The sequence below is a fragment of the Colossoma macropomum genome, unplaced genomic scaffold (assembly GCF_904425465.1).
Source record: "Colossoma macropomum unplaced genomic scaffold, Colossoma_macropomum, whole genome shotgun sequence".
NCBI classification, from domain to species: domain Eukaryota; kingdom Metazoa; phylum Chordata; class Actinopteri; order Characiformes; family Serrasalmidae; genus Colossoma; species Colossoma macropomum.
Window position 1 is genome coordinate 37,710,418 of NW_023494800.1, and position 26,348 is coordinate 37,736,765.

The 26,348-nt window shown below is 46.7% G+C and overlaps 36 non-coding genes across 36 annotated transcripts; 24 read left to right on the top strand and 12 right to left on the bottom strand.

The window, feature by feature from the left end:
- Positions 1-3,521: 3,521 nt before the first annotated feature.
- trnaa-agc lies at positions 3,522-3,594 on the top strand. The gene has a single exon. It is a non-coding gene; the product is annotated as a tRNA-Ala (tRNA).
- Positions 3,595-4,163: 569 nt separating this feature from the next.
- On the bottom strand, positions 4,164-4,236 carry trnav-uac. The gene has a single exon. It is a non-coding gene; the product is annotated as a tRNA-Val (tRNA).
- Positions 4,237-4,352: 116 nt separating this feature from the next.
- trnag-ucc lies at positions 4,353-4,424 on the top strand. Its single transcript has one exon. It is a non-coding gene; the product is annotated as a tRNA-Gly (tRNA).
- A 1,016-nt stretch (positions 4,425-5,440) lies between these two features.
- trnaa-agc lies at positions 5,441-5,513 on the top strand. Its single transcript has one exon. It is a non-coding gene; the product is annotated as a tRNA-Ala (tRNA).
- Positions 5,514-6,082: 569 nt separating this feature from the next.
- Positions 6,083-6,155, bottom strand: trnav-uac. The gene has a single exon. It is a non-coding gene; the product is annotated as a tRNA-Val (tRNA).
- A 116-nt stretch (positions 6,156-6,271) lies between these two features.
- On the top strand, positions 6,272-6,343 carry trnag-ucc. Its single transcript has one exon. It is a non-coding gene; the product is annotated as a tRNA-Gly (tRNA).
- A 1,018-nt stretch (positions 6,344-7,361) lies between these two features.
- On the top strand, positions 7,362-7,434 carry trnaa-agc. Its single transcript has one exon. It is a non-coding gene; the product is annotated as a tRNA-Ala (tRNA).
- Positions 7,435-8,003: 569 nt separating this feature from the next.
- Positions 8,004-8,076, bottom strand: trnav-uac. The gene has a single exon. It is a non-coding gene; the product is annotated as a tRNA-Val (tRNA).
- A 116-nt stretch (positions 8,077-8,192) lies between these two features.
- trnag-ucc lies at positions 8,193-8,264 on the top strand. The gene has a single exon. It is a non-coding gene; the product is annotated as a tRNA-Gly (tRNA).
- A 1,018-nt stretch (positions 8,265-9,282) lies between these two features.
- trnaa-agc lies at positions 9,283-9,355 on the top strand. Its single transcript has one exon. It is a non-coding gene; the product is annotated as a tRNA-Ala (tRNA).
- A 569-nt stretch (positions 9,356-9,924) lies between these two features.
- On the bottom strand, positions 9,925-9,997 carry trnav-uac. The gene has a single exon. It is a non-coding gene; the product is annotated as a tRNA-Val (tRNA).
- A 116-nt stretch (positions 9,998-10,113) lies between these two features.
- On the top strand, positions 10,114-10,185 carry trnag-ucc. The gene has a single exon. It is a non-coding gene; the product is annotated as a tRNA-Gly (tRNA).
- A 1,018-nt stretch (positions 10,186-11,203) lies between these two features.
- Positions 11,204-11,276, top strand: trnaa-agc. Its single transcript has one exon. It is a non-coding gene; the product is annotated as a tRNA-Ala (tRNA).
- Positions 11,277-11,845: 569 nt separating this feature from the next.
- On the bottom strand, positions 11,846-11,918 carry trnav-uac. The gene has a single exon. It is a non-coding gene; the product is annotated as a tRNA-Val (tRNA).
- Positions 11,919-12,034: 116 nt separating this feature from the next.
- trnag-ucc lies at positions 12,035-12,106 on the top strand. Its single transcript has one exon. It is a non-coding gene; the product is annotated as a tRNA-Gly (tRNA).
- Positions 12,107-13,124: 1,018 nt separating this feature from the next.
- trnaa-agc lies at positions 13,125-13,197 on the top strand. The gene has a single exon. It is a non-coding gene; the product is annotated as a tRNA-Ala (tRNA).
- Positions 13,198-13,766: 569 nt separating this feature from the next.
- Positions 13,767-13,839, bottom strand: trnav-uac. Its single transcript has one exon. It is a non-coding gene; the product is annotated as a tRNA-Val (tRNA).
- A 116-nt stretch (positions 13,840-13,955) lies between these two features.
- trnag-ucc lies at positions 13,956-14,027 on the top strand. Its single transcript has one exon. It is a non-coding gene; the product is annotated as a tRNA-Gly (tRNA).
- Positions 14,028-15,045: 1,018 nt separating this feature from the next.
- trnaa-agc lies at positions 15,046-15,118 on the top strand. The gene has a single exon. It is a non-coding gene; the product is annotated as a tRNA-Ala (tRNA).
- A 569-nt stretch (positions 15,119-15,687) lies between these two features.
- trnav-uac lies at positions 15,688-15,760 on the bottom strand. The gene has a single exon. It is a non-coding gene; the product is annotated as a tRNA-Val (tRNA).
- Positions 15,761-15,876: 116 nt separating this feature from the next.
- Positions 15,877-15,948, top strand: trnag-ucc. Its single transcript has one exon. It is a non-coding gene; the product is annotated as a tRNA-Gly (tRNA).
- A 1,018-nt stretch (positions 15,949-16,966) lies between these two features.
- trnaa-agc lies at positions 16,967-17,039 on the top strand. The gene has a single exon. It is a non-coding gene; the product is annotated as a tRNA-Ala (tRNA).
- A 569-nt stretch (positions 17,040-17,608) lies between these two features.
- Positions 17,609-17,681, bottom strand: trnav-uac. Its single transcript has one exon. It is a non-coding gene; the product is annotated as a tRNA-Val (tRNA).
- Positions 17,682-17,797: 116 nt separating this feature from the next.
- Positions 17,798-17,869, top strand: trnag-ucc. The gene has a single exon. It is a non-coding gene; the product is annotated as a tRNA-Gly (tRNA).
- A 1,018-nt stretch (positions 17,870-18,887) lies between these two features.
- trnaa-agc lies at positions 18,888-18,960 on the top strand. The gene has a single exon. It is a non-coding gene; the product is annotated as a tRNA-Ala (tRNA).
- Positions 18,961-19,529: 569 nt separating this feature from the next.
- trnav-uac lies at positions 19,530-19,602 on the bottom strand. Its single transcript has one exon. It is a non-coding gene; the product is annotated as a tRNA-Val (tRNA).
- A 116-nt stretch (positions 19,603-19,718) lies between these two features.
- trnag-ucc lies at positions 19,719-19,790 on the top strand. Its single transcript has one exon. It is a non-coding gene; the product is annotated as a tRNA-Gly (tRNA).
- A 1,018-nt stretch (positions 19,791-20,808) lies between these two features.
- trnaa-agc lies at positions 20,809-20,881 on the top strand. Its single transcript has one exon. It is a non-coding gene; the product is annotated as a tRNA-Ala (tRNA).
- A 569-nt stretch (positions 20,882-21,450) lies between these two features.
- trnav-uac lies at positions 21,451-21,523 on the bottom strand. The gene has a single exon. It is a non-coding gene; the product is annotated as a tRNA-Val (tRNA).
- A 116-nt stretch (positions 21,524-21,639) lies between these two features.
- trnag-ucc lies at positions 21,640-21,711 on the top strand. Its single transcript has one exon. It is a non-coding gene; the product is annotated as a tRNA-Gly (tRNA).
- Positions 21,712-22,462: 751 nt separating this feature from the next.
- trnav-uac lies at positions 22,463-22,535 on the bottom strand. Its single transcript has one exon. It is a non-coding gene; the product is annotated as a tRNA-Val (tRNA).
- A 116-nt stretch (positions 22,536-22,651) lies between these two features.
- Positions 22,652-22,723, top strand: trnag-ucc. The gene has a single exon. It is a non-coding gene; the product is annotated as a tRNA-Gly (tRNA).
- A 1,018-nt stretch (positions 22,724-23,741) lies between these two features.
- On the top strand, positions 23,742-23,814 carry trnaa-agc. The gene has a single exon. It is a non-coding gene; the product is annotated as a tRNA-Ala (tRNA).
- A 569-nt stretch (positions 23,815-24,383) lies between these two features.
- Positions 24,384-24,456, bottom strand: trnav-uac. The gene has a single exon. It is a non-coding gene; the product is annotated as a tRNA-Val (tRNA).
- Positions 24,457-24,572: 116 nt separating this feature from the next.
- Positions 24,573-24,644, top strand: trnag-ucc. Its single transcript has one exon. It is a non-coding gene; the product is annotated as a tRNA-Gly (tRNA).
- A 1,018-nt stretch (positions 24,645-25,662) lies between these two features.
- trnaa-agc lies at positions 25,663-25,735 on the top strand. The gene has a single exon. It is a non-coding gene; the product is annotated as a tRNA-Ala (tRNA).
- The last annotated feature ends 613 nt before the right edge of the window (positions 25,736-26,348 follow it).

The following is a 26,348-nucleotide window of genomic DNA, read 5'->3' on the forward strand; positions in this document are numbered from 1 at the left end:
TATTCAGTCCGATGTCTGTTAAAAAAAGATTAAATGGAAAGAAGTATAAAGAATAAAGTAGAACCAAGATTTCAAAATTTCAAAATCTATGTCCTGTACTTAGAGTGAGGATCTGGCTGCTGTACATCTACCATTAGGCTCCAACACCAGACCACTTTTTCACCTACCGGTTCATGGTGTGGATGCCCTACAACCAGTGGAAAGTTAGGGTGTTCTGCCAAACCTGTGGCAAGCAGCTGACTGGCTATGGTGTACAGAAGAGGGTGCGCAAAGTCCTGGACACTGACACCTTCAATCTACTGCTGACAGAGATCCTCAGGCGTACTGTGTGTCACTTGGCATTTTTGTCTACCAGTCAGACTGTCTGGGACCAGCTGAACTTAAACCATCAAAAGATGTTCTGTCTCATCCTGATGCAGAGCTGAGTTTATTCAGTGATTTTATGTGTTTAAATGACAGTTCAGTAAAGTTGTTTTGAATGACAGTGTCTGCTTAAAATATTAAGTAATTGTAAGTAATTATAGTAAAATGGTTTAAGAAAAGCACTAAAAGTACTAAAACAGTATTAACTAATTGTACGTATTTTTTTTCTATCAAGGTACACATGTGACATCCGCATTATTCATCTGCTTCAGGAGCAGACTCTAGCTAACAGCTCTACCTTGGTGAGGAATGGTTCAAGTGGGCCAACTTTGTTAACTGCCCCAGCCTCTTCCAAGTGGCCTGCCAGGAACCCCTTGAACCAATAGATGTGCCAACAAGTCACTGGCTGCTGTCTGTGTATGGCAAATGCAAGTCTGATTACTGCAACACTAAAGAAACCAGCGATGAAGTAAAGTGTCTTGTAGCAGCAATTTTAGTCAGACTTTTCCTTTAAGAATAATTTCAAACTGAGTACTGACTCCAGTATATTTTTCAGGCATTGGTGGTATAGTGGTGAGCCTAACTGCCTTTCCATCAGTTGACTCAGGTTTGGTTCTCGGCCAACACATCAAATTTAGTGTGCCTTGCTCAGAAAGGCAATGGGAAAAATGTGCTTCATGCTTTTCCGAAAGCCGGAAGAAGAAGAAAAAGTGTGAGAACTCATCATTGGGAAAGCCCTTCCGAGTCTTCTGCCGGACAGGCCCACATACTGTCCATTATACTAACTACAACTTCATTTCCAAAAAAGTTGAGACGCTGTGCAAAATGTAAATAAAAACAAAATGCAATTATGTGCAAATCATTTAAATCCTATATCTCATTGAAAATAGTATAAAGACACCATATCAAATTTATTGTTTTTTGAAAAATATATGCCCATTTTGAATTTGATGCCAACAACACATTCCAAAAAAGTTGGGACAGGGGCAACAAAAGGCTGGTAAAGATGTGTAATGCTGGTGGTTGATTGGCAACAGGTCAATAAGATGACTGGGTATAAAATGAGCATACCAGAGAGGCTGAGTATTTCAGAAGTAAAGATAGGGGGGGGTTCACCACTCTGTGAAAGACTGCATGATCAAATAGTGCAACAATTCAACAATAACGTTTCTCAACATAAAACAGAAAAGAATGTTTGCTTTTCATCATCTACGGTACATAATATGCTTAATTGATTCAGAGAATCTGGAGAAATCTCTGTATGTAAGGGACAAGGCCAAAAACAGGATTTGCTGGCCGTGATCTTCAGGCCCTCAGGAGGCACAGCATTAAAAACAGACTTGATTCTGTAGTGGAAATCACTGCATGGGCTCAGAAACACTGAAAACCACTGTCTGTGAAAACAGTTCTTCGCTGCATCCACAAATGCAAATTAAAACTCTAACACACAAAGAAGAAACCAAATATAAACAGGATCCAGAAATGCTGCGACCTTATCTGGGCCTAAGCTCATTTAAAATGGGCTGAGGGGAAGTGGAAAAGTGTCCTGTGGACCGATGAATCAACATTAGAAGTTCTTTTTGGAAATCATGGACACTGTGTCCTCCGGGATAAAGACCACTCAGCTTGTTATCAGTGCACAGTTCAAAAGCCAGTATTCATGATGGTGTAGGGGTGCAATAGTGCACATGGCATGGGTGAGGGCACCATTAATGCTGAACGATATATACATGTTTTGGCAAAATATGCTGCCATTCAGACAATGTCTCTTTCAGGGAAGGCCTTGCTTATTTCTGCAAGACAATGCCAAACCACATTCTGTATGTATTACAACAGCATTGCTCTATACTAAAAGATTCTGGTTGTTAAACTGGCCTGCCTGCAGTCCAGACCTGTCACCCACTGAAAACATTTGGCGCATTATGAAATGAAAAATACAACAAAGAGAATCCCAACAGTTGAGCAGCTGAAATCCTGTGTTCAGCAAGACTGGGAAAACATTTCTCTTTCAAAACTATAGAAGTTGGCCTTCTCAGTTCTTACAGAGTGTTGTTAAAAGAAGAAGTGATGAAACACAGTGGTAAACATGCCCCTGTCCAAACTTTTTTGGAAGGTGTTGTTGGCAAAATGTTCAAAAAGAGCGTAACATATGATTTGTTGTCTTTGGACTATTTTCAATGAAATGCAGGGTTTAAATGATTTGCACATCAATGCATTTCATTTTTGTTTACATTTTCACAGTGTCGCAATATTTTTGGAAATGGGGTTGTATTACAACTATTTGTCAATGACTTGTTAATCATGTGCACACCCAAGAATTTAAAGCTATTTCCTGTTTCCACCGTCATGCCACTGATGTGCAGAGAAGCATCTGAAGTCAACATCTCTTCTCATCTCGGTGGTTTTGCTGACATTCAGAGAGAGACTGTTGTCCTTGTACCCGATCTATTCTCTCTGTAGAATGTCCAATCACTGTTGGAGATGAGCTCAACAACTGCAGCATCATCAGCAAACCTGATATCATGAGTGCTGTGATGTCTGTTGATGCAGTCATGGGTGTTCAGCAGGGGACTCACTGCAAAAGACTGGGGAGTTCCGGTGTTTAGGGCGATGGAGCGGAACGGCCTGTCCTGGATCCTGACTGCATGTTGCTCATCAAGTCTAGAACCCAGTAAGAGAGTGAGGAGCTCAAACCAGGTGAGTGGACTTTGTTGATTAGTCTCTGGGTTTTGATGCTGTTGATTGCTGAGCTGAAGTCAGTAAACTGCTTTGTAACAGAAGTGTCCTCGTTCTCCAGATGAGATTAGGCCAAGTGGATGGCAGAGGTTATGACATTCTAGGTGGAGCGCTTTTGTGGACAGCGTCACTTTGAATCCCCTGCCACATATGCCGTGGGTCACTGTTTGCAAAAGGTTCTTAAACGGTCAGTGCAAAAGCAAGGACATTAAGATCTTCAGCCTAACGCTCTCCCTGTTGAGTTGTATCGGCTGGAAACTCTTGCATCTCCCGACAGCTGCGCCGTGAAAGCCAAGTCGTGCTAGGAAGTGTTCTGCACATTCCCAATATTATTATCCTCGGAGAGGAGTGCATTAAGATTGTATGGCTGCGAAGAGGGGTATGCTCCTGTCTCGAGACCGTAGCGGCTGCGGTGAGAGCGAGGGGAATTAGCTCAAATGGTAGAGCGCTCGCTTAGCATGCGAGAGGTAGCGGGATCGATGCCCGCATTCTCCACTGTGGCCTCTTCCCCGTGCTTGGCCTTATGAAAATTTGGAGGAAAATTGCCTTGCGAGTGTGTTAGCCCCATTCCTCTTCAAGCTGTACACCTCTGACGTCAGGTACAACACAGAGTCATGTCATCTGCAAACATTCTCTGATGACACAGCTAAACAAACTCTAGCTTTAGACTGTAAGTACTGCTAATAATTTCCTAGTTATGTTTATACTCATTGTGTTGTAAACCACCCCATACCACTTAGTGCAATACCTGCTCTCATGTAAATACAACAAATCTGTCTTGTTTTCTGTGTAAATGTGCAAATAGATATATTTCTATTCCTACTCTCTCATACTTTACCCTAACTTATGTCTAATTTCATATTTCTCTCTCTTATTCATGTCTGTTTTTATTTCTGCCTAATATATGTAAGTTTATGAGAAATTATATGTCTTGCTACTGTAACAGTAAAATTTCCCTTCGGGATCAATAAAGTTCTATCTATCTACATCTCCACCTTGCCCCGGACTAAGCCAAATCACAAAAGCAGGACGAGCGCCTTGCAGGCAGCAAGCAGACAAGGACATGTTTCTGCCCGGGATCGAACCGGGGGCCTTTCGCGTGTAAAGCGAACGTGATAACCGCTACACTACAGAAACGCACGACACATGGGGCTATCTCAAAGCCGTGGTCTTTGTCAGGAATTTCTATCCAAAAATCATGTGAAAATCAACCCACATTCATTTTAGCAGACGCCGCCAAGCTGTTTTCACGGGCGTTGGTGGTATAGTGGTGAGCATAGCTGCCTTCCAAGCAGTTGACCCGGGTTCGATTCCTGGCCAACGCATCGTCTTTAGCGTGCCTTGGAAAAATGCGCTCTGGAAAAAGCTTGCCATCTCTTCGTCGGGGAAGCCAATACGAGGCTTCTGCGGGACAGGTGCAGATACTGTCTGCGATACTAGCCTGGACAACTACTTGTCCATGGCTTGTTAATCATGTGCCCTCACAGGAATTTGGAGCTCTTCACTGTTTCCACCGTCGTGCCACTGACGTGCAGAGGGGCGTGAGCCACACCGGTCCTTCTGAAGTCAACAGTCATCTCTTTTGTTTTGCTGACATTCAGAGAGAGACTGTTGTCCTTGTACTAGATCTATTCTCGCTGTAGTATGTACCGTCGTTGTTGGAGATGAGCCCAACAACTGCAGCGTCACCAGCAAACCCGATGACGTGAGTGCTGTGACGTCTGCCGACGCAGTCATGGGTGTTCAGCAGGGGACTCACTGCAAAGGTCTGGGGAGTTCCGGTGTTTAGGGCGATGGAGCGGAGCGACCTGTCCTGGATCCTGACTGCATGTTGCTCATCAAGTCTAGAACCCAGTAAGAGAGTGAGGAGCTCAAACCAGGTGAGTGGACTTTGTTGATTAGTCTCTGGGTTTTGATGCTGTTGATTGCTGAGCTGAAGTCAGTAAACTGCTTTGTAACAGAAGTGTCCTCGTTCTCCAGATGAGATTAGGCCAAGTGGATGGCAGAGGTTATGACATTCTTGGTGGAGCGCTTTTGTGGACAGCGTCACTTTGAATCCCCTGCCACATATGCCGTGGGTCACTGTTTGCAAAAGGTTCTTAAACGGTCAGTGCAAAAGCAAGGACATTAAGATCTTCAGCCTAACGCTCTCCCTGTTGAGTTGTATCGGCTGGAAACTCTTGCATCTCCCGACAGCTGCGCCGTGAAAGCCAAGTCGTGCTAGGAAGTGTTCTGCACATTCCCAATATTATTATCCTCGGAGAGGAGTGCATTAAGATTCTATGGCTGCGAAGAGGGGTATGCTCCTGTCTCGAGACCGTAGCGGCTGCGGTGAGAGCGAGGGGAATTAGCTCAAATGGTAGAGCGCTCGCTTAGCATGCGAGAGGTAGCGGGATCGATGCCCGCATTCTCCACTGTGGCCTCTTCCCCGTGCTTGGCCTTATGAAAATTTGGAGGAAAATTGCCTTGCGAGTGTGTTAGCCCCATTCCTCTTCAAGCTGTACACCTCTGACGTCAGGTACAACACAGAGTCATGTCATCTGCAAACATTCTCTGATGACACAGCTAAACAAACTCTAGCTTTAGACTGTAAGTACTGCTAATAATTTCCTAGTTATGTTTATACTCATTGTGTTGTAAACCACCCCATACCACTTAGTGCAATACCTGCTCTCATGTAAATACAACAAATCTGTCTTGTTTTCTGTGTAAATGTGCAAATAGATATATTTCTATTCCTACTCTCTCATACTTTACCCTAACTTATGTCTAATTTCATATTTCTCTCTCTTATTCATGTCTGTTTTTATTTCTGCCTAATATATGTAAGTTTATGAGAAATTATATGTCTTGCTACTGTAACAGTAAAATTTCCCTTCGGGATCAATAAAGTTCTATCTATCTACATCTCCACCTTGCCACGGACTAGGCCAAATCACAAAAGCAGGACGAGCGCCTTGCAGGCAGCAAGCAGACAAGGACATGTTTCTGCCCGGGATCGAACCGGGGGCCTTTCGCGTGTAAAGCAAAAGTGATAACCGCTACACTACAGAAACGCACGACACGTGATGCTGTCTCAAAGCCGTGGTCTTTGTCAGGAATTTCTATCCAAAAATCATGTGAAAATCAACCCACATTCATTTTAGCAGACGCCGCCAAGCTGTTTTCACGGGCGTTGGTGGTATAGTGGTGAGCATAGCTGCCTTCCAAGCAGTTGACCCGGGTTCGATTCCTGGCCAACGCATCGTCTTTAGCGTGCCTTGGAAAAATGCGCTCTGGAAAAAGCTTGCCATCTCTTCGTCGGGGAAGCCAATACGAGGCTTCTGCGGGACAGGTGCAGATGCTGTCTGCTATACTAGCCTGGACAACTGCTTGTCCATGGCTTGTTAATCATGTGCCCTCACAGGAATTTGGAGCTCTTCACTGTTTCCACCGTCGTGCCACTGACGTGCAGAGGGGCGTGAGCCACACCGGTCCTTCTGAAGTCAACAGTCATCTCTTTTGTTTTGCTGACATTCAGAGAGAGACTGTTGTCCTTGTACTAGATCTATTCTCGCTGTAGTATGTACCGTCGTTGTTGGAGATGAGCCCAACAACTGCAGCGTCACCAGCAAACCCGATGACGTGAGTGCTGTGACGTCTGCCGACGCAGTCATGGGTGTTCAGCAGGGGACTCACTGCAAAGGTCTGGGGAGTTCCGGTGTTTAGGGCGATGGAGCGGAACGACCTGTCCTGGATCCTGACTGCATGTTGCTCATCAAGTCTAGAACCCAGTAAGAGAGTGAGGAGCTCAAACCAAGTGAGTGGACTTTGTTGATTAGTCTCTGGGTTTTGATGCTGTTGATTGCTGAGCTGAAGTCAGTAAACTGCTTTGTAACATAAGTGTCCTGATTCTCCAGATGAGATTAGGCCAAGTGGATGGCAGAGGTTATGACATTCTTGGTGGAGCGCTTTTGTGGACAGCGTCACTTTGAATCCCCTGCCACATATGCCGTAGGTCACTGTTTGCGAAAGGTTCTTGAACGGTCAGTGCGAAAGCAAGGACCTTTAGATCTTCAGGCTAATGCTCTCTCCCTGTTGAGTTGTATCGGCTGGAAGCTCTCGTGTCTCCCGACAGCTGCGCCGTGAAAGCCAAGTCGTGCTAGGAAGTGTTCTGCACATTCCCAATATTATTATCCTCGGAGAGGAGTGCATTAAGATTCTATGGCTGCGAAGAGGGGTATGCTCCTGTCTCGAGACCGTAGCGGCTGCGGTGAGAGCGAGGGGAATTAGCTCAAATGGTAGAGCGCTCGCTTAGCATGCGAGAGGTAGCGGGATCGATGCCCGCATTCTCCACTGTGGCCTCTTCCCCGTGCTTGGCCTTATGAAAATTTGGAGGAAAATTGCCTTGCGAGTGTGTTAGCCCCATTCCTCTTCAAGCTGTACACCTCTGACGTCAGGTACAACACAGAGTCATGTCATCTGCAAACATTCTCTGATGACACAGCTAAACAAACTCTAGCTTTAGACTGTAAGTACTGCTAATAATTTCCTAGTTATGTTTATACTCATTGTGTTGTAAACCACCCCATACCACTTAGTGCAATACCTGCTCTCATGTAAATACAACAAATCTGTCTTGTTTTCTGTGTAAATGTGCAAATAGATATATTTCTATTCCTACTCTCTCATACTTTACCCTAACTTATGTCTAATTTCATATTTCTCTCTCTTATTCATGTCTGTTTTTATTTCTGCCTAATATATGTAAGTTTATGAGAAATTATATGTCTTGCTACTGTAACAGTAAAATTTCCCTTCGGGATCAATAAAGTTCTATCTATCTACATCTCCACCTTGCCACGGACTAGGCCAAATCACAAAAGCAGGACGAGCGCCTTGCAGGCAGCAAGCAGACAAGGACATGTTTCTGCCCGGGATCGAACCGGGGGCCTTTCGCGTGTAAAGCGAAAGTGATAACCGCTACACTACAGAAACGCACGACACATGGTGCTGTCTCAAAGCCGTGGTCTTTGTCAGGAATTTCTATCCAGAAATCATGTGAAAATCAACCCACATTCATTTTAGCAGACGCCGCCAAGCTGTTTTCACAGGCGTTGGTGGTATAGTGGTGAGCATAGCTGCCTTCCAAGCAGTTGACCCGGGTTCGATTCCCGGCCAACGCATCGTCTTTAGCGTGCCTTGGAAAAATGCGCTCTGGAAAAAGCTTGCCATCTCTTCGCCGGGGAAGCCAATACGAGGCTTCTGCGGGACAGGTGCAGATACTGTCTGCTATACTAGCCTGGACAACTACTTGTCCATGGCTTGTTAATCATGTGCCCTCACAGGAATTTGGAGCTCTTCACTGTTTCCACCGTCGTGCCACTGACGTGCAGAGGGGCGTGAGCCACACCGGTCCTTCTGAAGCCAACAGTCATCTCTTTTGTTTTGCTGACATTCAGAGAGAGACTGTTGTCCTTGTACTAGATCTATTCTCGCTGTAGTATGTACCGTCGTTGTTGGAGATGAGCCCAACAACTGCAGCGTCACCAGCAAACCCGATGACGTGAGTGCTGTGACGTCTGCCGACGCAGTCATGGGTGTTCAGCAGGGGACTCACTGCAAAGGTCTGGGGAGTTCCGGTGTTTAGGGCGATGGAGCGGAACGACCTGTCCTGGATCCTGACTGCATGTTGCTCATCAAGTCTAGAACCCAGTAAGAGAGTGAGGAGCTCAAACCAAGTGAGTGGACTTTGTTGATTAGTCTCTGGGTTTTGATGCTGTTGATTGCTGAGCTGAAGTCAGTAAACTGCTTTGTAACATAAGTGTCCTGATTCTCCAGATGAGATTAGGCCAAGTGGATGGCAGAGGTTATGACATTCTTGGTGGAGCGCTTTTGTGGACAGCGTCACTTTGAATCCCCTGCCACATATGCCGTGGGTCACTGTTTGCGAAAGGTTCTTGAACGGTCAGTGCGAAAGCAAGGACCTTTAGATCTTCAGGCTAATGCTCTCTCCCTGTTGAGTTGTATCGGCTGGAAGCTCTCGTGTCTCCCGACAGCTGCGCCGTGAAAGCCAAGTCGTGCTAGGAAGTGTTCTGCACATTCCCAATATTATTATCCTCGGAGAGGAGTGCATTAAGATTGTATGGCTGCGAAGAGGGGTATGCTCCTGTCTCGAGACCGTAGCGGCTGCGGTGAGAGCGAGGGGAATTAGCTCAAATGGTAGAGCGCTCGCTTAGCATGCGAGAGGTAGCGGGATCGATGCCCGCATTCTCCACTGTGGCCTCTTCCCCGTGCTTGGCCTTATGAAAATTTGGAGGAAAATTGCCTTGCGAGTGTGTTAGCCCCATTCCTCTTCAAGCTGTACACCTCTGACGTCAGGTACAACACAGAGTCATGTCATCTGCAAACATTCTCTGATGACACAGCTAAACAAACTCTAGCTTTAGACTGTAAGTACTGCTAATAATTTCCTAGTTATGTTTATACTCATTGTGTTGTAAACCACCCCATACCACTTAGTGCAATACCTGCTCTCATGTAAATACAACAAATCTGTCTTGTTTTCTGTGTAAATGTGCAAATAGATATATTTCTATTCCTACTCTCTCATACTTTACCCTAACTTATGTCTAATTTCATATTTCTCTCTCTTATTCATGTCTGTTTTTATTTCTGCCTAATATATGTAAGTTTATGAGAAATTATATGTCTTGCTACTGTAACAGTAAAATTTCCCTTCGGGATCAATAAAGTTCTATCTATCTACATCTCCACCTTGCCACGGACTAAGCCAAATCACAAAAGCAGGACGAGCGCCTTGCAGGCAGCAAGCAGACAAGGACATGTTTCTGCCCGGGATCGAACCGGGGGCCTTTCGCGTGTAAAGCGAACGTGATAACCGCTACACTACAGAAACGCACGACACATGGTGCTGTCTCAAAGCCGTGGTCTTTGTCAGGAATTTCTATCCAGAAATCATGTGAAAATCAACCCACATTCATTTTAGCAGACGCCGCCAAGCTGTTTTCACAGGCGTTGGTGGTATAGTGGTGAGCATAGCTGCCTTCCAAGCAGTTGACCCGGGTTCGATTCCCGGCCAACGCATCGTCTTTAGCGTGCCTTGGAAAAATGCGCTCTGGAAAAAGCTTGCCATCTCTTCGTCGGGGAAGCCAATACCAGGCTTCTGCGGGACAGGTGCAGATACTGTCTGCTATACTAGCCTGGACAACTGCTTGTCCATGGCTTGTTAATCATGTGCCCTCACAGGAATTTGGAGCTCTTCACTGTTTCCACCGTCGTGCCACTGACGTGCAGAGGGGCGTGAGCCACACCGGTCCTTCTGAAGCCAACAGTCATCTCTTTTGTTTTGCTGACATTCAGAGAGAGACTGTTGTCCTTGTACTAGATCTATTCTCGCTGTAGTATGTACCGTCGTTGTTGGAGATGAGCCCAACAACTGCAGCGTCACCAGCAAACCCGATGACGTGAGTGCTGTGACGTCTGCCGACGCAGTCATGGGTGTTCAGCAGGGGACTCACTGCAAAGGTCTGGGGAGTTCCGGTGTTTAGGGCGATGGAGCGGAACGACCTGTCCTGGATCCTGACTGCATGTTGCTCATCAAGTCTAGAACCCAGTAAGAGAGTGAGGAGCTCAAACCAAGTGAGTGGACTTTGTTGATTAGTCTCTGGGTTTTGATGCTGTTGATTGCTGAGCTGAAGTCAGTAAACTGCTTTGTAACATAAGTGTCCTGATTCTCCAGATGAGATTAGGCCAAGTGGATGGCAGAGGTTATGACATTCTTGGTGGAGCGCTTTTGTGGACAGCGTCACTTTGAATCCCCTGCCACATATGCCGTGGGTCACTGTTTGCGAAAGGTTCTTGAACGGTCAGTGCGAAAGCAAGGACCTTTAGATCTTCAGGCTAATGCTCTCTCCCTGTTGAGTTGTATCGGCTGGAAGCTCTCGTGTCTCCCGACAGCTGCGCCGTGAAAGCCAAGTCGTGCTAGGAAGTGTTCTGCACATTCCCAATATTATTATCCTCGGAGAGGAGTGCATTAAGATTGTATGGCTGCGAAGAGGGGTATGCTCCTGTCTCGAGACCGTAGCGGCTGCGGTGAGAGCGAGGGGAATTAGCTCAAATGGTAGAGCGCTCGCTTAGCATGCGAGAGGTAGCGGGATCGATGCCCGCATTCTCCACTGTGGCCTCTTCCCCGTGCTTGGCCTTATGAAAATTTGGAGGAAAATTGCCTTGCGAGTGTGTTAGCCCCATTCCTCTTCAAGCTGTACACCTCTGACGTCAGGTACAACACAGAGTCATGTCATCTGCAAACATTCTCTGATGACACAGCTAAACAAACTCTAGCTTTAGACTGTAAGTACTGCTAATAATTTCCTAGTTATGTTTATACTCATTGTGTTGTAAACCACCCCATACCACTTAGTGCAATACCTGCTCTCATGTAAATACAACAAATCTGTCTTGTTTTCTGTGTAAATGTGCAAATAGATATATTTCTATTCCTACTCTCTCATACTTTACCCTAACTTATGTCTAATTTCATATTTCTCTCTCTTATTCATGTCTGTTTTTATTTCTGCCTAATATATGTAAGTTTATGAGAAATTATATGTCTTGCTACTGTAACAGTAAAATTTCCCTTCGGGATCAATAAAGTTCTATCTATCTACATCTCCACCTTGCCATGGACTAGGCCAAATCACAAAAGCAGGACGAGCGCCTTGCAGGCAGCAAGCAGACAAGGACATGTTTCTGCCCGGGATCGAACCGGGGGCCTTTCGCGTGTAAAGCGAACGTGATAACCGCTACACTACAGAAACGCACGACACGTGATGCTGTCTCAAAGCCGTGGTCTTTGTCAGGAATTTCTATCCAAAAATCATGTGAAAATCAACCCACATTCATTTTAGCAGACGCCGCCAAGCTGTTTTCACAGGCGTTGGTGGTATAGTGGTGAGCATAGCTGCCTTCCAAGCAGTTGACCCGGGTTCGATTCCCGGCCAACGCATCGTCTTTAGCGTGCCTTGGAAAAATGCGCTCTGGAAAAAGCTTGCCATCTCTTCGTCGGGGAAGCCAATACGAGGCTTCTGCGGGACAGGTGCAGATACTGTCTGCTATACTAGCCTGGACAACTGCTTGTCCATGGCTTGTTAATCATGTGCCCTCACAGGAATTTGGAGCTCTTCACTGTTTCCACCGTCGTGCCACTGACGTGCAGAGGGGCGTGAGCCACACCGGTCCTTCTGAAGTCAACAGTCATCTCTTTTGTTTTGCTGACATTCAGAGAGAGACTGTTGTCCTTGTACTAGATCTATTCTCGCTGTAGTATGTACCGTCGTTGTTGGAGATGAGCCCAACAACTGCAGCGTCACCAGCAAACCCGATGACGTGAGTGCTGTGACGTCTGCCGACGCAGTCATGGGTGTTCAGCAGGGGACTCACTGCAAAGGTCTGGGGAGTTCCGGTGTTTAGGGCGATGGAGCGGAACGACCTGTCCTGGATCCTGACTGCATGTTGCTCATCAAGTCTAGAACCCAGTAAGAGAGTGAGGAGCTCAAACCAAGTGAGTGGACTTTGTTGATTAGTCTCTGGGTTTTGATGCTGTTGATTGCTGAGCTGAAGTCAGTAAACTGCTTTGTAACATAAGTGTCCTGATTCTCCAGATGAGATTAGGCCAAGTGGATGGCAGAGGTTATGACATTCTTGGTGGAGCGCTTTTGTGGACAGCGTCACTTTGAATCCCCTGCCACATATGCCGTGGGTCACTGTTTGCGAAAGGTTCTTGAACGGTCAGTGCGAAAGCAAGGACCTTTAGATCTTCAGGCTAATGCTCTCTCCCTGTTGAGTTGTATCGGCTGGAAGCTCTCGTGTCTCCCGACAGCTGCGCCGTGAAAGCCAAGTCGTGCTAGGAAGTGTTCTGCACATTCCCAATATTATTATCCTCGGAGAGGAGTGCATTAAGATTGTATGGCTGCGAAGAGGGGTATGCTCCTGTCTCGAGACCGTAGCGGCTGCGGTGAGAGCGAGGGGAATTAGCTCAAATGGTAGAGCGCTCGCTTAGCATGCGAGAGGTAGCGGGATCGATGCCCGCATTCTCCACTGTGGCCTCTTCCCCGTGCTTGGCCTTATGAAAATTTGGAGGAAAATTGCCTTGCGAGTGTGTTAGCCCCATTCCTCTTCAAGCTGTACACCTCTGACGTCAGGTACAACACAGAGTCATGTCATCTGCAAACATTCTCTGATGACACAGCTAAACAAACTCTAGCTTTAGACTGTAAGTACTGCTAATAATTTCCTAGTTATGTTTATACTCATTGTGTTGTAAACCACCCCATACCACTTAGTGCAATACCTGCTCTCATGTAAATACAACAAATCTGTCTTGTTTTCTGTGTAAATGTGCAAATAGATATATTTCTATTCCTACTCTCTCATACTTTACCCTAACTTATGTCTAATTTCATATTTCTCTCTCTTATTCATGTCTGTTTTTATTTCTGCCTAATATATGTAAGTTTATGAGAAATTATATGTCTTGCTACTGTAACAGTAAAATTTCCCTTCGGGATCAATAAAGTTCTATCTATCTACATCTCCACCTTGCCACGGACTAAGCCAAATCACAAAAGCAGGACGAGCGCCTTGCAGGCAGCAAGCAGACAAGGACATGTTTCTGCCCGGGATCGAACCGGGGGCCTTTCGCGTGTAAAGCGAACGTGATAACCGCTACACTACAGAAACGCACGACACATGGTGCTGTCTCAAAGCCGTGGTCTTTGTCAGGAATTTCTATCCAGAAATCATGTGAAAATCAACCCACATTCATTTTAGCAGACGCCGCCAAGCTGTTTTCACAGGCGTTGGTGGTATAGTGGTGAGCATAGCTGCCTTCCAAGCAGTTGACCCGGGTTCGATTCCCGGCCAACGCATCGTCTTTAGCGTGCCTTGGAAAAATGCGCTCTGGAAAAAGCTTGCCATCTCTTCGCCGGGGAAGCCAATACGAGGCTTCTGCGGGACAGGTGCAGATACTGTCTGCTATACTAGCCTGGACAACTACTTGTCCATGGCTTGTTAATCATGTGCCCTCACAGGAATTTGGAGCTCTTCACTGTTTCCACCGTCGTGCCACTGACGTGCAGAGGGGCGTGAGCCACACCGGTCCTTCTGAAGTCAACAGTCATCTCTTTTGTTTTGCTGACATTCAGAGAGAGACTGTTGTCCTTGTACTAGATCTATTCTCGCTGTAGTATGTACCGTCGTTGTTGGAGATGAGCCCAACAACTGCAGCGTCACCAGCAAACCCGATGACGTGAGTGCTGTGACGTCTGCCGACGCAGTCATGGGTGTTCAGCAGGGGACTCACTGCAAAGGTCTGGGGAGTTCCGGTGTTTAGGGCGATGGAGCGGAACGACCTGTCCTGGATCCTGACTGCATGTTGCTCATCAAGTCTAGAACCCAGTAAGAGAGTGAGGAGCTCAAACCAAGTGAGTGGACTTTGTTGATTAGTCTCTGGGTTTTGATGCTGTTGATTGCTGAGCTGAAGTCAGTAAACTGCTTTGTAACATAAGTGTCCTGATTCTCCAGATGAGATTAGGCCAAGTGGATGGCAGAGGTTATGACATTCTTGGTGGAGCGCTTTTGTGGACAGCGTCACTTTGAATCCCCTGCCACATATGCCGTGGGTCACTGTTTGCGAAAGGTTCTTGAACGGTCAGTGCGAAAGCAAGGACCTTTAGATCTTCAGGCTAATGCTCTCTCCCTGTTGAGTTGTATCGGCTGGAAGCTCTCGTGTCTCCCGACAGCTGCGCCGTGAAAGCCAAGTCGTGCTAGGAAGTGTTCTGCACATTCCCAATATTATTATCCTCGGAGAGGAGTGCATTAAGATTGTATGGCTGCGAAGAGGGGTATGCTCCTGTCTCGAGACCGTAGCGGCTGCGGTGAGAGCGAGGGGAATTAGCTCAAATGGTAGAGCGCTCGCTTAGCATGCGAGAGGTAGCGGGATCGATGCCCGCATTCTCCACTGTGGCCTCTTCCCCGTGCTTGGCCTTATGAAAATTTGGAGGAAAATTGCCTTGCGAGTGTGTTAGCCCCATTCCTCTTCAAGCTGTACACCTCTGACGTCAGGTACAACACAGAGTCATGTCATCTGCAAACATTCTCTGATGACACAGCTAAACAAACTCTAGCTTTAGACTGTAAGTACTGCTAATAATTTCCTAGTTATGTTTATACTCATTGTGTTGTAAACCACCCCATACCACTTAGTGCAATACCTGCTCTCATGTAAATACAACAAATCTGTCTTGTTTTCTGTGTAAATGTGCAAATAGATATATTTCTATTCCTACTCTCTCATACTTTACCCTAACTTATGTCTAATTTCATATTTCTCTCTCTTATTCATGTCTGTTTTTATTTCTGCCTAATATATGTAAGTTTATGAGAAATTATATGTCTTGCTACTGTAACAGTAAAATTTCCCTTCGGGATCAATAAAGTTCTATCTATCTACATCTCCACCTTGCCACGGACTAAGCCAAATCACAAAAGCAGGACGAGCGCCTTGCAGGCAGCAAGCAGACAAGGACATGTTTCTGCCCGGGATCGAACCGGGGGCCTTTCGCGTGTAAAGCGAACGTGATAACCGCTACACTACAGAAACGCACGACACAAGGTGCGGTCTCAAAGCCGTGGTCTTTGTCAGGAATTTCTATCCAGAAATCATGTGAAAATCAACCCACATTCATTTTAGCAGACGCCGCCAAGCTGTTTTCACAGGCGTTGGTGGTATAGTGGTGAGCATAGCTGCCTTCCAAGCAGTTGACCCGGGTTCGATTCCCGGCCAACGCATCGTCTTTAGCGTGCCTTGGAAAAATGCGCTCTGGAAAAAGCTTGCCATCTCTTCGCCGGGGAAGCCAATACGAGGCTTCTGCGGGACAGGTGCAGATACTGTCTGCTATACTAGCCTGGACAACTACTTGTCCATGGCTTGTTAATCATGTGCCCTCACAGGAATTTGGAGCTCTTCACTGTTTCCACCGTCGTGCCACTGACGTGCAGAGGGGCGTGAGCCACACCGGTCCTTCTGAAGCCAACAGTCATCTCTTTTGTTTTGCTGACATTCAGAGAGAGACTGTTGTCCTTGTACTAGATCTATTCTCGCTGTAGTATGTACCGTCGTTGTTGGAGATGAGCCCAACAACTGCAGCGTCACCAGCAAACCCGATGACGTGAGTGCTGTGACGTCTGCCGACGCAGTCATGGGTGTTCAGCAGGGGACTCACTGCAAAGGTCTGGGGAGTTCCGGTGTTTAGGGCGATGGAGCGGAACGACCTGTCCTGGATCCTGACTGCATGTTGCTCATCAAGTCTAGAACCCAGTAAGAGAGTGAGGAGCTCAAACCAAGTGAGTGGACTTTGTTGATTAGTCTCTGGGTTTTGATGCTGTTGATTGCTGAGCTGAAGTCAGTAAACTGCTTTGTAACATAAGTGTCCTGATTCTCCAGATGAGATTAGGCCAAGTGGATGGCAGAGGTTATGACATTCTTGGTGGAGCGCTTTTGTGGACAGCGTCACTTTGAATCCCCTGCCACATATGCCGTGGGTCACTGTTTGCGAAAGGTTCTTGAACGGTCAGTGCGAAAGCAAGGACCTTTAGATCTTCAGGCTAATGCTCTCTCCCTGTTGAGTTGTATCGGCTGGAAGCTCTCGTGTCTCCCGACAGCTGCGCCGTGAAAGCCAAGTCGTGCTAGGAAGTGTTCTGCACATTCCCAATATTATTATCCTCGGAGAGGAGTGCATTAAGATTGTATGGCTGCGAAGAGGGGTATGCTCCTGTCTCGAGACCGTAGCGGCTGCGGTGAGAGCGAGGGGAATTAGCTCAAATGGTAGAGCGCTCGCTTAGCATGCGAGAGGTAGCGGGATCGATGCCCGCATTCTCCACTGTGGCCTCTTCCCCGTGCTTGGCCTTATGAAAATTTGGAGGAAAATTGCCTTGCGAGTGTGTTAGCCCCATTCCTCTTCAAGCTGTACACCTCTGACGTCAGGTACAACACAGAGTCATGTCATCTGCAAACATTCTCTGATGACACAGCTAAACAAACTCTAGCTTTAGACTGTAAGTACTGCTAATAATTTCCTAGTTATGTTTATACTCATTGTGTTGTAAACCACCCCATACCACTTAGTGCAATACCTGCTCTCATGTAAATACAACAAATCTGTCTTGTTTTCTGTGTAAATGTGCAAATAGATATATTTCTATTCCTACTCTCTCATACTTTACCCTAACTTATGTCTAATTTCATATTTCTCTCTCTTATTCATGTCTGTTTTTATTTCTGCCTAATATATGTAAGTTTATGAGAAATTATATGTCTTGCTACTGTAACAGTAAAATTTCCCTTCGGGATCAATAAAGTTCTATCTATCTACATCTCCACCTTGCCACGGACTAAGCCAAATCACAAAAGCAGGACGAGCGCCTTGCAGGCAGCAAGCAGACAAGGACATGTTTCTGCCCGGGATCGAACCGGGGGCCTTTCGCGTGTAAAGCGAACGTGATAACCGCTACACTACAGAAACGCACGACACATGGTGCTGTCTCAAAGCCGTGGTCTTTGTCAGGAATTTCTATCCAGAAATCATGTGAAAATCAACCCACATTCATTTTAGCAGACGCCGCCAAGCTGTTTTCACAGGCGTTGGTGGTATAGTGGTGAGCATAGCTGCCTTCCAAGCAGTTGACCCGGGTTCGATTCCCGGCCAACGCATCGTCTTTAGCGTGCCTTGGAAAAATGCGCTCTGGAAAAAGCTTGCCATCTCTTCGCCGGGGAAGCCAATACGAGGCTTCTGCGGGACAGGTGCAGATACTGTCTGCTATACTAGCCTGGACAACTACTTGTCCATGGCTTGTTAATCATGTGCCCTCACAGGAATTTGGAGCTCTTCACTGTTTCCACCGTCGTGCCACTGACGTGCAGAGGGGCGTGAGCCACACCGGTCCTTCTGAAGTCAACAGTCATCTCTTTTGTTTTGCTGACATTCAGAGAGAGACTGTTGTCCTTGTACTAGATCTATTCTCGCTGTAGTATGTACCGTCGTTGTTGGAGATGAGCCCAACAACTGCAGCGTCACCAGCAAACCCGATGACGTGAGTGCTGTGACGTCTGCCGACGCAGTCATGGGTGTTCAGCAGGGGACTCACTGCAAAGGTCTGGGGAGTTCCGGTGTTTAGGGCGATGGAGCGGAACGACCTGTCCTGGATCCTGACTGCATGTTGCTCATCAAGTCTAGAACCCAGTAAGAGAGTGAGGAGCTCAAACCAAGTGAGTGGACTTTGTTGATTAGTCTCTGGGTTTTGATGCTGTTGATTGCTGAGCTGAAGTCAGTAAACTGCTTTGTAACATAAGTGTCCTGATTCTCCAGATGAGATTAGGCCAAGTGGATGGCAGAGGTTATGACATTCTTGGTGGAGCGCTTTTGTGGACAGCGTCACTTTGAATCCCCTGCCACATATGCCGTGGGTCACTGTTTGCGAAAGGTTCTTGAACGGTCAGTGCGAAAGCAAGGACCTTTAGATCTTCAGGCTAATGCTCTCTCCCTGTTGAGTTGTATCGGCTGGAAGCTCTCGTGTCTCCCGACAGCTGCGCCGTGAAAGCCAAGTCGTGCTAGGAAGTGTTCTGCACATTCCCAATATTATTATCCTCGGAGAGGAGTGCATTAAGATTGTATGGCTGCGAAGAGGGGTATGCTCCTGTCTCGAGACCGTAGCGGCTGCGGTGAGAGCGAGGGGAATTAGCTCAAATGGTAGAGCGCTCGCTTAGCATGCGAGAGGTAGCGGGATCGATGCCCGCATTCTCCACTGTGGCCTCTTCCCCGTGCTTGGCCTTATGAAAATTTGGAGGAAAATTGCCTTGCGAGTGTGTTAGCCCCATTCCTCTTCAAGCTGTACACCTCTGACGTCAGGTACAACACAGAGTCATGTCATCTGCAAACATTCTCTGATGACACAGCTAAACAAACTCTAGCTTTAGACTGTAAGTACTGCTAATAATTTCCTAGTTATGTTTATACTCATTGTGTTGTAAACCACCCCATACCACTTAGTGCAATACCTGCTCTCATGTAAATACAACAAATCTGTCTTGTTTTCTGTGTAAATGTGCAAATAGATATATTTCTATTCCTACTCTCTCATACTTTACCCTAACTTATGTCTAATTTCATATTTCTCTCTCTTATTCATGTCTGTTTTTATTTCTGCCTAATATATGTAAGTTTATGAGAAATTATATGTCTTGCTACTGTAACAGTAAAATTTCCCTTCGGGATCAATAAAGTTCTATCTATCTACATCTCCACCTTGCCATGGACTAGGCCAAATCACAAAAGCAGGACGAGCGCCTTGCAGGCAGCAAGCAGACAAGGACATGTTTCTGCCCGGGATCGAACCGGGGGCCTTTCGCGTGTAAAGCGAACGTGATAACCGCTACACTACAGAAACGCACGACACATGGTGCTGTCTCAAAGCCGTGGTCTTTGTCAGGAATTTCTATCCAGAAATCATGTGAAAATCAACCCACATTCATTTTAGCAGACGCCGCCAAGCTGTTTTCACAGGCGTTGGTGGTATAGTGGTGAGCATAGCTGCCTTCCAAGCAGTTGACCCGGGTTCGATTCCCGGCCAACGCATCGTCTTTAGCGTGCCTTGGAAAAATGCGCTCTGGAAAAAGCTTGCCATCTCTTCGCCGGGGAAGCCAATACGAGGCTTCTGCGGGACAGGTGCAGATACTGTCTGCTATACTAGCCTGGACAACTACTTGTCCATGGCTTGTTAATCATGTGCCCTCACAGGAATTTGGAGCTCTTCACTGTTTCCACCGTCGTGCCACTGACGTGCAGAGGGGCGTGAGCCACACCGGTCCTTCTGAAGTCAACAGTCATCTCTTTTGTTTTGCTGACATTCAGAGAGAGACTGTTGTCCTTGTACTAGATCTATTCTCGCTGTAGTATGTACCGTCGTTGTTGGAGATGAGCCCAACAACTGCAGCGTCACCAGCAAACCCGATGACGTGAGTGCTGTGACGTCTGCCGACGCAGTCATGGGTGTTCAGCAGGGGACTCACTGCAAAGGTCTGGGGAGTTCCGGTGTTTAGGGCGATGGAGCGGAACGACCTGTCCTGGATCCTGACTGCATGTTGCTCATCAAGTCTAGAACCCAGTAAGAGAGTGAGGAGCTCAAACCAAGTGAGTGGACTTTGTTGATTAGTCTCTGGGTTTTGATGCTGTTGATTGCTGAGCTGAAGTCAGTAAACTGCTTTGTAACATAAGTGTCCTGATTCTCCAGATGAGATTAGGCCAAGTGGATGGCAGAGGTTATGACATTCTTGGTGGAGCGCTTTTGTGGACAGCGTCACTTTGAATCCCCTGCCACATATGCCGTAGGTCACTGTTTGCGAAAGGTTCTTGAACGGTCAGTGCGAAAGCAAGGACCTTTAGATCTTCAGGCTAATGCTCTCTCCCTGTTGAGTTGTATCGGCTGGAAGCTCTCGTGTCTCCCGACAGCTGCGCCGTGAAAGCCAAGTCGTGCTAGGAAGTGTTCTGCACATTCCCAATATTATTATCCTCGGAGAGGAGTGCATTAAGATTGTATGGCTGCGAAGAGGGGTATGCTCCTGTCTCGAGACCGTAGCGGCTGCGGTGAGAGCGAGGGGAATTAGCTCAAATGGTAGAGCGCTCGCTTAGCATGCGAGAGGTAGCGGGATCGATGCCCGCATTCTCCACTGTGGCCTCTTCCCCGTGCTTGGCCTTATGAAAATTTGGAGGAAAATTGCCTTGCGAGTGTGTTAGCCCCATTCCTCTTCAAGCTGTACACCTCTGACGTCAGGTACAACACAGAGTCATGTCATCTGCAAACATTCTCTGATGACACAGCTAAACAAACTCTAGCTTTAGACTGTAAGTACTGCTAATAATTTCCTAGTTATGTTTATACTCATTGTGTTGTAAACCACCCCATACCACTTAGTGCAATACCTGCTCTCATGTAAATACAACAAATCTGTCTTGTTTTCTGTGTAAATGTGCAAATAGATATATTTCTATTCCTACTCTCTCATACTTTACCCTAACTTATGTCTAATTTCATATTTCTCTCTCTTATTCATGTCTGTTTTTATTTCTGCCTAATATATGTAAGTTTATGAGAAATTATATGTCTTGCTACTGTAACAGTAAAATTTCCCTTCGGGATCAATAAAGTTCTATCTATCTACATCTCCACCTTGCCACGGACTAAGCCAAATCACAAAAGCAGGACGAGCGCCTTGCAGGCAGCAAGCAGACAAGGACATGTTTCTGCCCGGGATCGAACCGGGGGCCTTTCGCGTGTAAAGCGAACGTGATAACCGCTACACTACAGAAACGCACGACACATGGTGGTGTCTCAAAGCCGTGGTCTTTGTCAGGAATTTCTATCCAGAAATCATGTGAAAATCAACCCACATTCATTTTAGCAGACGCCGCCAAGCTGTTTTCACAGGCGTTGGTGGTATAGTGGTGAGCATAGCTGCCTTCCAAGCAGTTGACCCGGGTTCGATTCCCGGCCAACGCATCGTCTTTAGCGTGCCTTGGAAAAATGCGCTCTGGAAAAAGCTTGCCATCTCTTCGCCGGGGAAGCCAATACGAGGCTTCTGCGGGACAGGTGCAGATACTGTCTGCTATACTAGCCTGGACAACTACTTGTCCATGGCTTGTTAATCATGTGCCCTCACAGGAATTTGGAGCTCTTCACTGTTTCCACCGTCGTGCCACTGACGTGCAGAGGGGCGTGAGCCACACCGGTCCTTCTGAAGTCAACAGTCATCTCTTTTGTTTTGCTGACATTCAGAGAGAGACTGTTGTCCTTGTACTAGATCTATTCTCGCTGTAGTATGTACCGTCGTTGTTGGAGATGAGCCCAACAACTGCAGCGTCACCAGCAAACCCGATGACGTGAGTGCTGTGACCCATTGTGTTGTAAACCACCCCATACCACTTAGTGCAATACCTGCTCTCATGTAAATACAACAAATCTGTCTTGTTTTCTGTGTAAATGTGCAAATAGATATATTTCTATTCCTACTCTCTCATACTTTACCCTAACTTATGTCTAATTTCATATTTCTCTCTCTTATTCATGTCTGTTTTTATTTCTGCCTAATATATGTAAGTTTATGAGAAATTATATGTCTTGCTACTGTAACAGTAAAATTTCCCTTCGGGATCAATAAAGTTCTATCTATCTACATCTCCACCTTGCCATGGACTAGGCCAAATCACAAAAGCAGGACGAGCGCCTTGCAGGCAGCAAGCAGACAAGGACATGTTTCTGCCCGGGATCGAACCGGGGGCCTTTCGCGTGTAAAGCGAACGTGATAACCGCTACACTACAGAAACGCACGACACATGGTGGTGTCTCAAAGCCGTGGTCTTTGTCAGGAATTTCTATCCAGAAATCATGTGAAAATCAACCCACATTCATTTTAGCAGACGCCGCCAAGCTGTTTTCACAGGCGTTGGTGGTATAGTGGTGAGCATAGCTGCCTTCCAAGCAGTTGACCCGGGTTCGATTCCCGGCCAGCGCATCGTCTTTAGCGTGCCTTGGAAAAATGCGCTCTGGAAAAAGCTTGCCATCTCTTCGCCGGGGAAGCCAATACGAGGCTTCTGCGGGACAGGTGCAGATACTGTCTGCTATACTAGCCTGGACAACTACTTGTCCATGGCTTGTTAATCATGTGCCCTCACAGGAATTTGGAGCTCTTCACTGTTTCCACCGTCGTGCCACTGACGTGCAGAGGGGCGTGAGCCACACCGGTCCTTCTGAAGTCAACAGTCATCTCTTTTGTTTTGCTGACATTCAGAGAGAGACTGTTGTCCTTGTACTAGATCTATTCTCGCTGTAGTATGTACCGTCGTTGTTGGAGATGAGCCCAACAACTGCAGCGTCACCAGCAAACCCGATGACGTGAGTGCTGTGACGTCTGCCGACGCAGTCATGGGTGTTCAGCAGGGGACTCACTGCAAAGGTCTGGGGAGTTCCGGTGTTTAGGGCGATGGAGCGGAACGACCTGTCCTGGATCCTGACTGCATGTTGCTCATCAAGTCTAGAACCCAGTAAGAGAGTGAGGAGCTCAAACCAAGTGAGTGGACTTTGTTGATTAGTCTCTGGGTTTTGATGCTGTTGATTGCTGAGCTGAAGTCAGTAAACTGCTTTGTAACATAAGTGTCCTGATTCTCCAGATGAGATTAGGCCAAGTGGATGGCAGAGGTTATGACATTCTTGGTGGAGCACTTTTGTGGACAGCGTCACTTTGAATCCCCTGCCACATATGCCGTAGGTCACTGTTTGCGAAAGGTTCTTGAACGGTCAGTGCGAAAGCAAGGACCTTTAGATCTTCAGGCTAATGCTCTCTCCCTGTTGAGTTGTATCGGCTGGAAGCTCTCGTGTCTCCCGACAGCTGCGCCGTGAAAGCCAAGTCGTGCTAGGAAGTGTTCTGCACATTCCCAATATTATTATCCTCGGAGAGGAGTGCATTAAGATTGTATGGCTGCGAAGAGGGGTATGCTCCTGTCTCGAGACCGTAGCGGCTGCGGTGAGAGCGAGGGGAATTAGCTCAAATGGTAGAGCGCTCGCTTAGCGTGCGAGAGGTAGCGGGATCGATGCCCGCATTCTCCACTGTGGCCTCTTCCCCGTGCTCGGCCTTATGAAAATTTGGAGGAAAATTGCCTTGCGAGTGTGTTAGCCCCATTCCTCTTCAAGCTGTACACCTCTGACGTCAGGTACAACACAGAGTCATGTCATCTGCAAACATTCTCTGATGACACAGCTAAACAAACTCTAGCTTTAGACTGTAAGTACTGCTAATAATTTCCTAGTTATGTTTATACTCATTGTGTTGTAAACCACCCCATACCACTTAGTGCAATACCTGCTCTCATGTAAATACAACAAATCTGTCTTGTTTTCTGTGTAAATGTGCAAATAGATATATTTCTATTCCTACTCTCTCATACTTTACCCTAACTTATGTCTAATTTCATATTTCTCTCTCTTATTCATGTCTGTTTTTATTTCTGCCTAATATATGTAAGTTTATGAGAAATTATATGTCTTGCTACTGTAACAGTAAAATTTCCCTTCGGGATCAATAAAGTTCTATCTATCTACATCTCCACCTTGCCACGGACTAAGCCAAATCACAAAAGCAGGACGAGCGCCTTGCAGGCAGCAAGCAGACAAGGACATGTTTCTGCCCGGGATCGAACCGGGGGCCTTTCGCGTGTAAAGCGAACGTGATAACCGCTACACTACAGAAACGCACGACACATGGTGGTGTCTCAAAGCCGTGGTCTTTGTCAGGAATTTCTATCCAGAAATCATGTGAAAATCAACCCACATTCATTTTAGCAGACGCCGCCAAGCTGTTTTCACAGGCGTTGGTGGTATAGTGGTGAGCATAGCTGCCTTCCAAGCAGTTGACCCGGGTTCGATTCCCGGCCAACGCATCGTCTTTAGCGTGCCTTGGAAAAATGCGCTCTGGAAAAAGCTTGCCATCTCTTCGCCGGGGAAGCCAATACGAGGCTTCTGCGGGACAGGTGCAGATACTGTCTGCTATACTAGCCTGGACAACTACTTGTCCATGGCTTGTTAATCATGTGCCCTCACAGGAATTTGGAGCTCTTCACTGTTTCCACCGTCGTGCCACTGACGTGCAGAGGGGCGTGAGCCACACCGGTCCTTCTGAAGCCAACAGTCATCTCTTTTGTTTTGCTGACATTCAGAGAGAGACTGTTGTCCTTGTACTAGATCTATTCTCGCTGTAGTATGTACCGTCGTTGTTGGAGATGAGCCCAACAACTGCAGCGTCACCAGCAAACCCGATGACGTGAGTGCTGTGACGTCTGCCGACGCAGTCATGGGTGTTCAGCAGGGGACTCACTGCAAAGGTCTGGGGAGTTCCGGTGTTTAGGGCGATGGAGCGGAACGACCTGTCCTGGATCCTGACTGCATGTTGCTCATCAAGTCTAGAACCCAGTAAGAGAGTGAGGAGCTCAAACCAAGTGAGTGGACTTTGTTGATTAGTCTCTGGGTTTTGATGCTGTTGATTGCTGAGCTGAAGTCAGTAAACTGCTTTGTAACATAAGTGTCCTGATTCTCCAGATGAGATTAGGCCAAGTGGATGGCAGAGGTTATGACATTCTTGGTGGAGCGCTTTTGTGGACAGCGTCACTTTGAATCCCCTGCCACATATGCCGTGGGTCACTGTTTGCGAAAGGTTCTTGAACGGTCAGTGCGAAAGCAAGGACCTTTAGATCTTCAGGCTAATGCTCTCTCCCTGTTGAGTTGTATCGGCTGGAAGCTCTCGTGTCTCCCGACAGCTGCGCCGTGAAAGCCAAGTCGTGCTAGGAAGTGTTCTGCACATTCCCAATATTATTATCCTCGGAGAGGAGTGCATTAAGATTGTATGGCTGCGAAGAGGGGTATGCTCCTGTCTCGAGACCGTAGCGGCTGCGGTGAGAGTGAGGGGAATTAGCTCAAATGGTAGAGCGCTCGCTTAGCATGCGAGAGGTAGCGGGATCGATGCCCGCATTCTCCACTGTGGCCTCTTCCCCGTGCTTGGCCTTATGAAAATTTGGAGGAAAATTGCCTTGCGAGTGTGTTAGCCCCATTCCTCTTCAAGCTGTACACCTCTGACGTCAGGTACAACACAGAGTCATGTCATCTGCAAACATTCTCTGATGACACAGCTAAACAAACTCTAGCTTTAGACTGTAAGTACTGCTAATAATTTCCTAGTTATGTTTATACTCATTGTGTTGTAAACCACCCCATACCACTTAGTGCAATACCTGCTCTCATGTAAATACAACAAATCTGTCTTGTTTTCTGTGTAAATGTGCAAATAGATATATTTCTATTCCTACTCTCTCATACTTTACCCTAACTTATGTCTAATTTCATATTTCTCTCTCTTATTCATGTCTGTTTTTATTTCTGCCTAATATATGTAAGTTTATGAGAAATTATATGTCTTGCTACTGTAACAGTAAAATTTCCCTTCGGGATCAATAAAGTTCTATCTATCTACATCTCCACCTTGCCACGGACTAAGCCAAATCACAAAAGCAGGACGAGCGCCTTGCAGGCAGCAAGCAGACAAGGACATGTTTCTGCCCGGGATCGAACCGGGGGCCTTTCGCGTGTAAAGC